At 39.1% G+C, this 14,643-nt stretch overlaps 1 pseudogene; it reads left to right on the forward strand.

Moving 5' to 3' along the window:
• Positions 1 to 10,747: 10,747 nt before the first annotated feature.
• The window catches only part of LOC149244276 (uncharacterized), a 28,608-nt pseudogene continuing 24,712 nt past the window's right edge, over positions 10,748 to 14,643 (forward strand).

Genomic DNA, 14,643 nt, shown 5'->3' on the forward strand with positions numbered 1-14,643 from the left:
TTCAATTTCCAGGCCCTACTGTATGTATATCAAAACCCTAGGATGCAACTAGAATGAGTAAAGCATCTTTCATTTCAATGAACACCTACTTACAGAAAGGTAGAAAGTTCATTCCCAAACCAAGACAAAACCAAGACAAGCAAATGCAAGTGCTAAGAAACACAATGCATTAACACACCAATCCTACAGTGCATCGATACTACTAATGATAGATTTAAAGTTTGCTTTCCAATTTCTCAAACATGAAAATTTGAAATGCAAATGTACTTTCACTTTCGTATACTAAATGAATGCAATATTTTGATTTTGATTGTTTTGAATTTAAAGAGACAAACAAGCAAGTGTGAACTGATCGATCCAAACAATTGTAATCTATGCTTGGTAGTGAAAAAATTGAATCAATATCAAAAATTAGTTCAATAGTTGACACTAAAATCAACCAGCAAGAAACAAGCAATGAAAAAGCTTCAAGAAAATCAATAAGATGGTTGCGGATGAACCTTGGATAGAAGATAAACCTAGACAGATAATTCAAAAACTTGAAAGAGCTATGTCACAAGGCCTAAAAACACAACATTCACTGAATGAAACCAAAGAGACAGTACCTTTAACCAACAAAAATTAAAACAAACTAATGGGCAAGAGGAAGACAGCAGGGGTGTTATAGCTCCAAAACTCACTCTTATGGTTTGTGATGCTATACTCATAGCCTAGGGCAACCCCTCCTTCAAGACCTAGTCCTAAAATTTAAAAAACAGTGTTTTATCCCTTATACGCGACATTGCCCTGAGTTAAACACGTGTATACGCGGGTCTGTGTATATCCAACCCGCGTATATGTATTAAAACACTTAAAAAAATATAAAATTCCTTATTTTCGGGCAGAGATCGCGGGTTTTACCTGCTGATCACCTATTAGTTCCCGTGGCCCAACTGTTCCCAACCAACTCCCAACTAAAAAACTACTTTGGGAGAGGTATAAAAAGACCTCAAAGGGAAGGCCTAAGGGAGGAGAGAAGAGAGAGAAAGGTTACTATGCTGAGATTTTTCTCCTGACCAGGTCTGAAGTCCCTTGTGCCTTTTGCACTTCCCCCATTTGTCAAGGAAACCTTTGTTTCCTTGTGTGTTTATGTTCATCCACCATTTATGACATCATGGAGAGAGTCATGGAAGGAGTTTGTTAAAGGCTTGAGGCTAGAACGGATCCAGAAGGAAGCTTTGCTTGGAGCCTACTGAAGGTGATTCAGGTGAAAATATTCCTTTTTATGTACTTTATTTGTCTATAATAAAAGAAACACATGTCTTGGTTCCCGAAATGAATCTTCTTTATGTTAATGATAGTCGTGTTTAGAATTCATATGTAAATGGTTGTTTGGATTTCATAACTAACTACCTTTATTTATGACATGAAGATGGTTTCTTTATAAGGTTTTGTCCATATACTGCTATGTTCTTTGAATTGGTTGTTTTGTAGGACAAAAGAGAAGAAGGGAACTCCAAGAAGGGTTTGGACCCTAAAGGCCTTCTCAAACGTAGGACCTAAGGTACGTACCCTTTACAATAGAATTTGCTTATAATAGCATAATGGCTGTGTGAATGTGTGCTTCTTTGAATAGACAACTTTCAATCTGCTAGGGTTTCAACCCAAAAAGCCCTAGGGGAACATTTCCCTCCATCAAGGGGATAAACAAGACTAGTGAATTCAGGAGGTGAATTTGTAAAAACAACTTACACAGGAATCGTCGCGGGTATAAAACTAGCAACTAGTGATGACCAACCAATAGTCGCAGCAACAGAGCAACGTTGTCGAGAGAGTACAACTATCTTTCGTGACGTGTCGATTCCAAGAATCGTCACTATTGTACGATAGGATTTAGCGACGCCCAGGTTTACAAAACAGAGATAGGGCGACGTCATCGTGACTGTCAAGCTTTTTCTAGTGACGAGCTTAAAAATAATGGAAAACAAATGAAAACTCCCAAACAAACACTAGGCTATCCTTCCAGATAGCTAGGGGACTTCCCAGATAAACCCAGGTAACCCAAAATATTGATGTTTTAACCCCAAAATTCAAGAGACACTAAATTAAAACCAAACAAAAGAAAACAAGAGAAAAAACATGCATAGGACTCTCCAGCAGAGTCACCAACTTGTGAAGTAGGAAAGTGTTCCCTTTGCGGAAAGAGGCAACCCCTCTAGCCCTAGAGTGGGTCTAGTCATAGAAAAGACAAAACAACAATTGATTCCCTTAAATAGTCATCATTGGAGGCCTACCTCAAACCGGTGGTTGATGACATTCCGTTGCATTGATCCAGTTTCGGTTTCTTTCTCCTCAATAAGCAATCAACCTAAAACACCATAAGAAAACAACAGAGCATGTAACCGAGAACAAAAATGATCTATTTACTTATAAAGTCAAGAAATCATAAGCTATCAAGTAAATTGTACACAAGATATAGGAAATCATCATTGATTATATTAAAATGAATCAAGAGCAAAGCTTACAACCAATTCTTGATGTCGCAAGCCTTCTCGAAGGGTCCAACCAGTATGTTTCTTCAAGCATTCACTCTCAAATGGGTCTACAAAATAGAAAATATCTCTCTCTCACTCACAAGATTTTATCCAAGGTTTAGGCACTCCACAACCTCTTACCAAACTATTAGCAATCCCACACTTGTCACACTCACACCAAAGCTATCTACTAAACTCAATAGAACTAGCAGCATTGTCCAACTAAAAGAACTAGTAGATCATAGCAAAGGTGAGTGATTTTATAGGAGAAGGAGTGTCCATGAAATGAGGGAGAGGGAGCTTATCCTCAAGGGAGGTTGCACAAAAGATGAAACTACCATCCCAGAGGAGGAAGGGCAACCCAAACTAACCCAACAACCATCTCTAAAGACATCCAGAAGGGTGACTATTTGAACAAATTCGCCCAATCTGGATTGTCGCTAGTCGTGAACTAAGTCTCAGTGATGGCATCGCAAGGAGGCAATGCATGTAGACCAATCGTCACAATAAATAGCTTGTAGCCTCACACTGTGCCCTAAAATTCAACCGTCGCGGGAAATAGGTGTACACATGTGATGGTGTCACGATGAGACTATTTATGACAGAGGATCGTCATGTATATTAAAGGCTTCCATGTGACGATGCATAAACTTAGGGAATAAGGGTCAACTTTTAGCATTAGAGATCATTTTCTTAATATTCTTTCACGAGTGGGAAGATATGAACATGTTTATTGGATACATGACACAAAAAAGGGACTGAGATGAGGACAGTGACAAATTACTGTGTAACACTTGCACCACCATTGGGTTTACCCAATCAAATTCTTCCACAGGCTCAATGATGCATGCCGCTAGCATTGTTTCTAGCTCTAAATGGACCCTCTCATTGTATTTCGGATTGAGGTAGTAAGGGCTCTGCTTAATTAGCTTCGCGTTAAGCTTTAACGTGATCCTCATCACTCCTAGGTCTTTGATTATTCATTTCAGATCCATAAACTTGGTAGGGAATAAGTCTTGGTATTTGCAGAGAAATTCAGTGACCTTATCCACCATCGTGTCATCCCAGTAGTCTCCAATATTCACAAATTTGGGCTCTGCCTCCATACCAACACTTACTTGTTTTGTTTTCACTAGTGTGATTATATCAGGGTTCTCAATTTGTGGCCCTTGAACCTCGCAGTGGCCTTCTATTTCTGGAATGTTAATCTTCCACGGATCATCATCCTCTGCTTCAGTAGTTACATTATAACATTCGAGCACGTGACTCAGCTTAGAAGCCCATTCGTGCTGAATACGATCTAAAGGATCCTACAGTATCCTAAAGATGGTTGTTTTCACCTCTTGGAGTGCTTCATCAATACTGTCAAACCCATCCTCAAAACTGAATGTCATCATGAATCCTTTGCACAAGATATTGCATTCACCTATCCCATTGCGGAGCTCCGTTTATATATACCAATTCATTGGGATAACATCCAGAGTATGACAGAATAGGTGCATCCACTCAGGTTGGGGATTTTCTCCATAATCCTACATCCATTTGGCTAGATGTGTGTGCAGATCATTCTACCCATTGTACTTGTCTATCAGTTGCATCTTAGGCTTCCCAAATTATGTTCTCATCATCTTCCTACATTTGTGCCAGTCATCAAATCTTTCCTTGTGTGTACCTCACCATCTTGCGGGCGTAGCGTGCAGTGCCTAGTCCAAGGCCTGGAAGCGTTTCTTTTCTGGTACCTCCCTTTCAAATGCATCCAAGAAGATATCTACCAAATTTAGACCATCATAAGTAGGCATATTTCTTACCTCTAACGACACACAGTGTAGCAACCTAGTCATCATGTTGCAATTCAGCATAGTTACTTCATGTAACTAATTCTCGAAGAATTCTATCTCTTCTTCGGAGTCCGAAGTGACGGAACTCTCGCGGTCCCATGTAATCCATCCGTCTGTGGTGGGATTCACCTAATCTTGGTTCTGTGAAGTTATCTTATAGATATAGTCCAGGTCATAATCACTCTCATAGTCGCAGACTGGTTCTGTATAGCGCGATCCTTCAGCAAGATCTAGGGGTATGATTACGTGCAGTGATTTCTTCTCAAAGATCATATTTCGCTTCTTCTGAGTGATTACCCTGTTCATATCAGCAGCCTAGTCAATTCCCGGGAGTGCGGGGTAGGGATTGTTGTCATCCACTATCTCTATTAGTTCAAAATTGGCCAGTGTGCATGCTCCCTCAATATCCACGGTCACCCCCTGTTGCCGCCCCATGAGTATGATTTTCTACTGATTCACCATCCTTAGCTGAATCAGAGACCATTGTAGCACAGATCTCCCCATTCTTTCCCAAGTCTACTTTGGCAGGACATTCGCATCTGACCCCAAATCCAAAATGACCTGATCGATTTCATACTCTCCTATTTGTGTGGTCTTTCTTATCTCCCGTCCCGTCCTTGTTTTATGCTCGCCAATATTTCGTACTATGCGCAGCTCACCTGGTGCGGTTCCATCACATCTATTGATGAGTTCTTGTAACCCTTTCACAGCCTTACTATCATGTAGTAACTTCATACAGGTTTCCAGGAAATTTGTGATAATAGAGGGATCCATTTCCGGCTCAGGCTTATCCTTGATTCTTGAGGTGGAGGCCTTAGCGAAGCTCTTTATAGCTTCCATGAAGGCTTCATGAGCGCAATCCAAATCGAACTTAGCCTCTTTCATCGGAGCTTTGTGAACCCATGTACTATCTTCTGGCTATTTCACTTTGTCAGCTCCCATCGTGATTCCACTTCAAAGTACTATATTTACATTTGGATTTTCCTCGCGCAGCTCAGATCTCATCATCTGCAGGGTCTGAGTGTGGAGGTGGTAGTGCCCCTTTTTCATGTATCCTAGCTATTAGCGTCGGACAATCTTGCATTTCATGATAAAACAATGTAAAATACTTGTACAACGGGCGTGTTGGATTAGTGAAATCACGGGCATAGTGTCCTCATCCTCCGCAATTGTAGCAAATCAATTGTCCTCAACCTCTACTAGGTCTTCCTTGACCTCGACCTCGTTTGCGCCCCTGAAATCCTGTATGTGCCATCCTTGCATTTTGGTCAAGGGGCCACATTTTAGCCTAAACCCTGTAGGCATGAGTTCTATCCATCATCAATTCATAGCTCTGGCAAGTATGCTTCTCATGTCCTACCAACCTACAAAAGTTATAGAACAACTGTTGTTGTGCTTGTACATACTTATGTAGCAAGTGATAGGTATCCATAACATGTTTTATTGCTACTTGACAAATAGTGCACCATAAGGCAAGCCCCATGCTCAGTCCTTCTTGAGCTTCTCGCCTTAAAGGCATTGGTCCTCCTCCTGTAAGGTAATTTTCAAAGACCAGGCAATGGTATTTGTCATGACCCTGAATCTTGCATTTCAAGCACGATACCTCCTCACATACCTCTAGTCGAATTGTCCCATCTTGCCTCAGAATTTTCATCTCAAGGCATAGATTCTTGAGATACGCATGGATCTACTGAACTCCTAGATTAGGATCTTGCATGAGAGTCTCATGTAGTCTCCTGGCAATCTCCAAGGCCTCTATCTGAGTTGTTACCTTTTGTTGTGACAACGCATTCCTTAAGTGTGGCAGTAGCAAAGCCACAAACAATTCGCAATGTTTTCCATCTGTCAAATTCATGTGGCCTTTGTGGATTATAGACTTCAGCCTCTGATCTAGCTCCCAAGGCATCTCACCTAGTTACATTGCGATCTTTTTGAATCCCACAATCGACTACACCTTAGATTTAGGCCTGCTAAATTCCCTATTTAGTGTTTCCTGGATTTCTGCTACTCCAGCATTCAGGTTATCATTAGAGTACTTAATATACCAGTTTAGTGCAAAATATTCTAGAGCACTAACCATTGTCACCTTCTTTATATGATCATCTATAACACCCTGAGCTTCCCATACATCCCTGAAAATTAACTAGAACTGGTTCGGGTCCTCATTTCCCAAGCCTCTGAACAAAGGCAACTTCACTGTGTTTACCATACTGAACCGTGATGGAGGTGGAGGTGGTATGGGTGAAGTTGGAGGCGACGGTGGTGAAGTCGGAGGTAGTGTGGGTGGAGGTGGTATTTGTGGGAATCCTTGTCTTATTAACTGGATAGCTGTTTGTGGAGAAACCTTCACTATCCCTTCTTCATCTCATTGCGAAGGTGAAATCAAGGGGCTATACTCTGGACCCTTATTTCCTTCGTTCCTATAAGTTTTTCTAGTTTGCGTAGTCCCAAACATCAAGGTAGCTGCATAACCCATTTTTCGCACAATAGCATTTTAATCCAAGTATTCAAATATTTTACATACTTACCTTGCAGTCCTTTGAAAAAGCATCATTCCACCTCGCTATAGTTGACTGAGGTGTCGATTGTGAATTCAGTCACAAATCCTCCTATGACATGATCGAGCCAATGATCGACAATGTTATCACCAAAATAGGACCCTGATAGGCTGTTGATCAGACTATCTCGGTGTAACTATTTCAAACCAATCTTTTAGCTAAGGCTTAGCCTCCTCAGCCTGAGAGGGCTCTCTCAAAGGGTTGATGATTTAGATTCAAGATATGAATAGATGGCTAACTCTATGGTTTGTAATTGTATATGTTTATAGGTTGAAAGATGAAGGTTGGCTACCATTGGGCTATGGAGTCAAAGTATGTTTCAGTACCACAACAAGATCAGCTTAACATGAAGTCAGGGCATAGAGAGTTTTTATGCATCAACAAAACAAAGATACAATGCAAGGAAACACAGTTTATAAATACATGAAGGAAGTTAGAGCATGATTGATGAGTTCTAAGTAACATGTGTTCATACCACTACAAGTAAGTGAAAGAGGAAAGCCATGAGACAATATGACATTAAAAACTCTCTTTGAATCCTGAGTAGTGAAGCCAAAACATTCTACCTAGCATGGAAGTCAAGGCATTATAGAGTTCAAGTGCAGAAATGAAAATACAAAACAGTGAAACATAGTTAGTTTATCTATGAAGGAAGTCAAAGCATCATTGATGAGTTCTGAGTATCATAAGTAAACACCACTGTAATGTAAGTATTGGAAGATGCCATCATAATAAGAACATACAAGAACTCTTCATGAATCTTGAGTTGTCTAAGTATAAATCTACATTAGGTTAAAAATATACACAGTCTGCACATAGAGCAGCAGCTGAGCCAAAAAGTCTCCAACCCCTTGCTAATTCGAGCTCTTTCTCTATATATAGCATTTACAATTAGGATTCCATCATCCCTCATCAAGAGAATTCGAATTTTCCATCGGTGACACCTATTCTAACCATAAAACAAACCTTTAAATGCATTTGACAGCTAACTAACAGTCCTAGAGACCTAATACAACTAGGAGTGTAACTCCTTATTATGATTACAACAACCTTATCTAAACATTTAAATGCATTATTTGATAGCTGCAACCTCATGAAGTCGAATTTGATGAAGCCTCCCACGTGGACACCCAACTGCTGATGACAAACCCTAGAAATTAGGGAACATGTTTCCCTGTTTTTAGGTTTAGATTCTTGAAACTTGGCATGTGGGACAGAGCCTTTATCTGGACCCATGACACATTTTAAGAAACTGAATGAGGTTTTTGTAGCCCATGTTTTCTAAAACAAAAACCTCTCTTGGTTTTTTAAAACATTCCTCCAGCTGTCCAAAATCTGTCCTTGAAAAACAAGTGTCAAACAGTAAAAATCCATTTTCTGAAATTAGGGTCTCAATTAAAGCTTATTATCTTCCAACTTACAAAACTTATGAAGAAAGTGAGATAGGTTATTGTAGCTGGATTTTGATGAGGATAAACCTCTTTCCAAATTCCAAAATACCTTTGCATGTGACCAGAAACTGATCTTGAAAAAGACTGCTAAAACCAGAAGACCAAGCTTGACTTTCAACAGTTTCGTAGCACAAGTTTAACCATAAATGACTCCCACCTTAGAATGGACTTGAAGAAACGGAAAGAGGTTTTTATAGTTCAGCATGTTAGGAAGAAAAGCCTCTTTCAGTTTGAAAAATTGAGTTCTCAACTGCCCAGGAAAGCTTCTGGAAGTTAACTAGTAAAAACAGTTTTTCTGCTAAAACAGGTTGCTTCAGGGGTTTCGTAGTGCTCTACGAAAACACTGATTTCGTAGAGAAAAACAAGATTTTTACACTGTCTGTGCTACGAAAACGTGGATTCATAGCTAGTTTGAAAATTTCTCCAAAATGATGTGAGATATGACTTCCAAACTCATGGTGAGGCTTCTAGGACATGGAATGACGCTGCCAAACTTTATTTGGAAAAGAGATATGACCTTGAAAGACTTCTAACCTTATGACCTAACCCTTAAAGCATGAAATGACCTAGAGACCCTTTAACACCATGACTAGAAGAAGGGTTTGTAAATGAGAATGACACTAATTGTGATGAGATGACTCAAAACTTATAAGACTAGGACTAGAAACAAGGCAACTTTCCGAAGCTTAGAGACAAAGATTTTAGGGTGATAACAGACAACACGGCTGATCTTATCCTTTGATGCTTCCAACCATCGCACTAGCTCTGGGGTCCACACAATAGGATCGTTGAGTTTCCACCTTCCTTGGCTATCTGCTAACTTCATGATCCACTCGTATAGCTCAATAGGGAAAGAGCATAAAAATATTTCGTGGATCTCTGTATGCACGTATCGATTCAACCACTATTCTTTTAATAGTCACGGGTTTCTGTTCTCCTGTGCCACAAATTCGTGAATATTTCTATCCAACTAGTCTCCAATCTCCTTCTTAGTTGGATTCCAGTGATACGACATCACACATATCTTATGCAGATTCTGGTCCTAGCAATGAAACCATTTTTTGGCTTGAGGGGGCCTGACCCAGGTTCAACATTATTTAGCCAAACAAATCCCTACACTATTGGCCCTTTCAGCATTAGCCCATGGAGCGCAGACTGAAATCTCACCCGAAGCAATATGGGGGGATGCTGGAACAAAGTTTCCGCACCCTTGAGATGGTTTTGATGTTGTTTGATCTCTTCTATCCCTGAATTCATGCAGGTGATCTCGCTCTAGGGCCTGTAAGACAAACCCTATGTTTTGGATTTCAATACCTTCGCAAAAGTACATGATCAACCTTCGTGTAGCTCTGACCTATATCTCAGGTTCATTCGCGCTGCTATATCAACATGCCAGGCAAATTCCCCAATTATCCTAAGTGATTTGCTTACTCGTCAAATGCTTAAAGTTATCACCACGTAAGCATATATTCGTGGTTGCATTCAATTATTCAGTGTAATTTCATTCATTCACACACCATAGAAGCATAATAAAGGAAATTCATACATAAGATATCCAAACCCATCAATAGAACAAATACACACAAATTGCAGAATAACTCCTTTTATTAATATCTTCCAAGTATTACAGACTATGTTCACCCTGCGCACACAGCTCCAGGGGTGCATGCACTTAGTTGCGGACTTATACCCTAGGCCTCTGCACACTTAGCTGCAGATCCTCTACCTACGCTACAACCCAAGACTTAGACTTCTTGCTCTAAGCTATGACCCTCTTCCTTGTTCGATGCTATTAACTAGTTAGAGCTTAGCTCCTTTTATACAATCCCATGGTCCACGGACCATGGGTAGATCCCTTATAACTGACTTTACTTTACAAAAATAATGGTAGACTACAATTTGCGACACATAATACCTTCACGCTCTGTGACCAAAAAATTCGGAGTCTTTATAATAATATTACAAAAACTTGTCTACAACATGACCTTTTAGCCCTGAAACTACCCTTAGGGGATCCCGCTCCCAACAGTAGCTGACACACAGGAACCCTTGGTTGACAGTTCTATTACACAAGAACCAGCAGTTGAGATAGAAGTCAACCAAGGAAAAGAAGAAGAAGCTAATATCTATGAACCTTTGGTTGACACTGCTGTTACACAAGAACCAACAGTGGAGACAGAAGCTTACTAAGGGAAAAATGATATACAAGAACTAATAGTGGAAATGGAAGCTGATTAGGCAGAGAAAGAAACTATTACGCAAGAATCCATTGATGACGTTGTTGTTACACAAGAACTAACAGCCGAAATGGAGCAGTTTCACCCTCGAGAGGCTGTTATACCCTCGATTGTTAGTGCATGTGGGAGAACACTGGGCCTTGACAAAGGATGGTGTTCTTGAAGAATGTTGTTGTTACCAGAGTTATAGAAATGGAAGCAACAGGCGCCGTATCTACAAGAGGGAACGATCTCACTCAAGGCACACAAAAGGATGATGGATTCACTCAGGGAGAAATGGTTAAAGGAAGAGTGGGAGAGAGAATGGTAAGTGTGGAGAATTAAGGAAGACATGAAGAAAAAGGATGAACGACTGTAGCTATTACAATGATAGGTTCTGGATCTGAAAAATGACGAGACAAAGCTTTGTGAGCTTGCCTTGAACCTGCTAGGATGAAGGCAGCCTTCCCCATTGTATCGAGTGTTCCTCTAGGAACATTATTATTTATTTCAGTTAAAATCAATCTTTGAGAATAGACCTTATTTGGGTTCTTCTACCCGTACTTTTCTTGAAATTTTTCATACTTGTGATTTTGATGAACAAAGCTTACTTTGTGAGCTATTTTTGCATAACATAATGTGTGAGTATGTCAGCACAAAGATGGTAGCAAGTGTCTTCTCCTATATGGGAGATTTGCAGTTATGGGCTTTCCTTTCATTTATGAGAAATCAAATTGAATAGCATCTGGCCATGAAATTAGCTGAAACTAATGAAGAAAGGGTAGTATTATGGGTTAGAGAAGAACCAGGAATGGTTTATGAACTAAGGCATCAATTTAAGTTGTTCCTCAACACCCCGAGGGTTAGGGAACAGTGAGCCACCTATAGAATGAGGATTGTGAGGATTTGTCTCAATTTGCATGCACAGATGAATAGTCGAGGGCCGACAGGGTGCCTTAAGTCCATTGAGACCTATAGCGCTGAATTGTAAGAAGTAGATCCTTTTGAATACATAAATTTCATGGTTTCTGTTACATGGGTGCTCGAATATGCTCGGGTAGTGCAGACATTAGGGGCATTCTGGATTGGACTCAGATTTAAATTTCCTTTGATTTGGTTACCAATAGAAGAATATCAGTCAGACTACCACTTTCACGACTATAAGGAAGAATCTCGACCATGATAGTTGATGGCTACTCAAGGGTACAGGGCTCTGGGTGAAGACACTACTGGTGCCTATAATTTTACAGACTTGCATCGGGGGTATAGCAGGAGAAGCTGAGGTTTTGCATGGGGACATGCAGTTGCTTCAGTTGGGGGGAGATGTTGGGTGTGACTTTTATACTTGTTTTCCACACTTTCTTTCCCTTGTTTTGATCTTATTTTCCTCCAGGCCCATGAAACTTCGCATGTTAATCACCCTTTGTCTCATTTATATAGCTTATTCCACTGTCATGTTATTTTTCCATGTTTTTCTAAATATTACGATACAATATTCCTTTTTTGTGGCTAACTGGGGTGAGCACGGGAGAAGTATTTTGGAACCTCCTCTTTTTTAGGTGTTTCTTACAGGGATGAGATTATGGAGTGAATAGGTCACGCTGATCAGTATTAGAGCAGGGTAGAGCAGATTGATGTTACATGTTGTATGTTGTTACAAGTTGTTGTTACATGTTGTATGTTATTAAAGGCTGCTGTTACACCACACGTTGATACAGATGACCACTGTTATACCAAGGGTATCATTACCTAGTGATTGTTGTTACATTCTGAACCGTCATTTGGCTGGAGGATGATGTTGTACCATAGTTGGCAAAGTTGTGGGTACTATTCCACACAACAACTATTGGGGGTTATGAATTTTTTATTTAGAAGCAACAGATCCAAGCAGTTTCAATCTTAACCAATGTATATGAGAAGTATTTGTATTTAGAAATAGGTCATAACAACTTCTATTTTATGATCAACATGAGAATCATGAAATTCTCATGACTGATCCATTATTGATTTCAGGCATGTAATAATTATAAAAGAAACTTGATTTCTCATGTACAAGGATGACATATAGAAAATCATTTTTACTTTGATCTTGTAACTTTTTATTATTTTTAATATTGAAGTCACTACGGTGATGCTATTACTGCTCCTCATCTGATTCTTTAACTAATCTTGTGTTTATTCCTGCACCCCTGCTAGGGAGGAAGGGCCCTCCTCTTTAGCAGGGACTGCAGTGGTAGAAGTAGTTGTATATTATTGTTTCTTTTATTGTCATATGGTTTTCCTCCTGTTTCTATATAAATTGTAAAATACATCTGCTTCAGTTCTAGATTATATTATGTTGTTACACTGGTTTGATTAAGCAGAATGATAGTGACTAGCTAGTGTAGTCATTAGTTTATTGTGTGGCATGCCCTTGTTCTGGTAATTGTGAAGTGTGATTTCATTTATGTGGAGTGTTTTAATTTATGCATGAATGATTTAATTTCTGCAATTGATTCAATGACATCCTTTACTGTTTCTTTCTATTTTTCATTCTTGGTTGTAGTGTATTGGCACAGACAATGCGAACTCCATTGAAACAATAAGACCTACCCTAGGTTGAAAATTAAATGTTTCAGTCTTGGTCAATTAGGTTTGATTAAAACAACACTACAATCTCCCTATGAGTTTACTCAAATTTCGAGCTGAAACACTCGTTGGAAGAAGAATTTTATTCCTCATCAAAGGGAATATGCATGTTGCATACTTTTTGTTGGTAATATTTTATTTCCATTCTTTTCATCTAAAAATCCATCATTCATCTACCATTTTCTCCCATAAACCCCTCATAGTCCATTGAAATTGATCAATTAAGCATTATAATTGTTATTTTACATTAAATTTAATTTGTGGATTTTTATGTTAAAAATTAGAAATTTTCAACAAAATTACGGGATGTCATGACTTCCTATAATTGGTTTATGTTGTGACACGTCGCATGGCAGGAAAATCAAAACAGAGGATAGGGACGTGATCACAGATGTACATACATGGTGAAATATCTATTCAACATTGCATCTGGAGCTCCTGGATACATGGTCAATGCTGGTCAAACCCAACCTCTTCGGTCATAAAAGAAGCAAAAAGCCAAAGTTACCTAAACTGATTTTGTTTTTTTTAGAAATCAGTTAAGATTAGAAAAAAACAAAAATCGTCTTTTTAACTGTAAAAGCAGAAACATCTGCATGATAATGTATGTACATTCGATTGTAAACCTTAAGGAATGTTAGTGAACGAGGGATAAGAGACATTGAGCGTATTGTATTGTATTGTTACCAGAACTCTGTTCTTGCATGTAATTGATTTCCAGACTTTAATCACAGGCAGCGTTTCATCATTCCAGTGTTTTATGTGTTAACGGTTTCAACATCTGAAGTTTTCTAAGTGTACCATCAATGCGTGGATGGGCCCTATGTGGGGACTGGTATACTTTCATTTCATTTTCATAGCATTTAGACTTCAGATCTAAATAATGTTTGATGCCATTTCTTTGCTTGTGAATTAATTAATTCGATTAGAAGTTCTTGCGAATTTTATTGTATGATTCATGGTGATGGCTTGAAACTTCAATTGCTAAATTATTGAACAAGGTCTTGTAAAAGATTTAATTGAGCACTGAATTTCGAAGTATCTCTGTGGACTCTGTCTTCATGCATTTGAGTTTTAGTATGGTTAAAAGAGTCTTTAGTTTTCATGAATTTGATTGTTAGGGTGCTTAGTGTGTTACCGAGAAAGAGTTTTTGTGAATGATATCCTTGTAAGAAGATTGAAAACTCAGACTAGTAACACGCTGTGTTTTTAGAACAGTTAATTAAATTAGATGATCTGAGTGTTTAAAGTGTGAAAGGAAACATAATCCAATCTCTTGTAAAAGAGTGCTGTAGCCTGTCACAATAGACACTTATCTAGGTAGATGAGATCCTTTTAGGTCTATAGATTGTAGACATGTGCCTCTAAGTTTACCTACCTTTGTTGACATTAAAATTAGTCTAATCTAGACCCCTGGATTGGTCACTACATTTTGGCAC

This window comes from Pinus tabuliformis, chromosome 8 (genome assembly GCF_031772625.1).
Source record: "Pinus tabuliformis cultivar Carrire ecotype Pingquan chromosome 8, CPIR1, whole genome shotgun sequence".
NCBI classification, from domain to species: Eukaryota; Viridiplantae; Streptophyta; class Pinopsida; order Pinales; family Pinaceae; genus Pinus; species Pinus tabuliformis.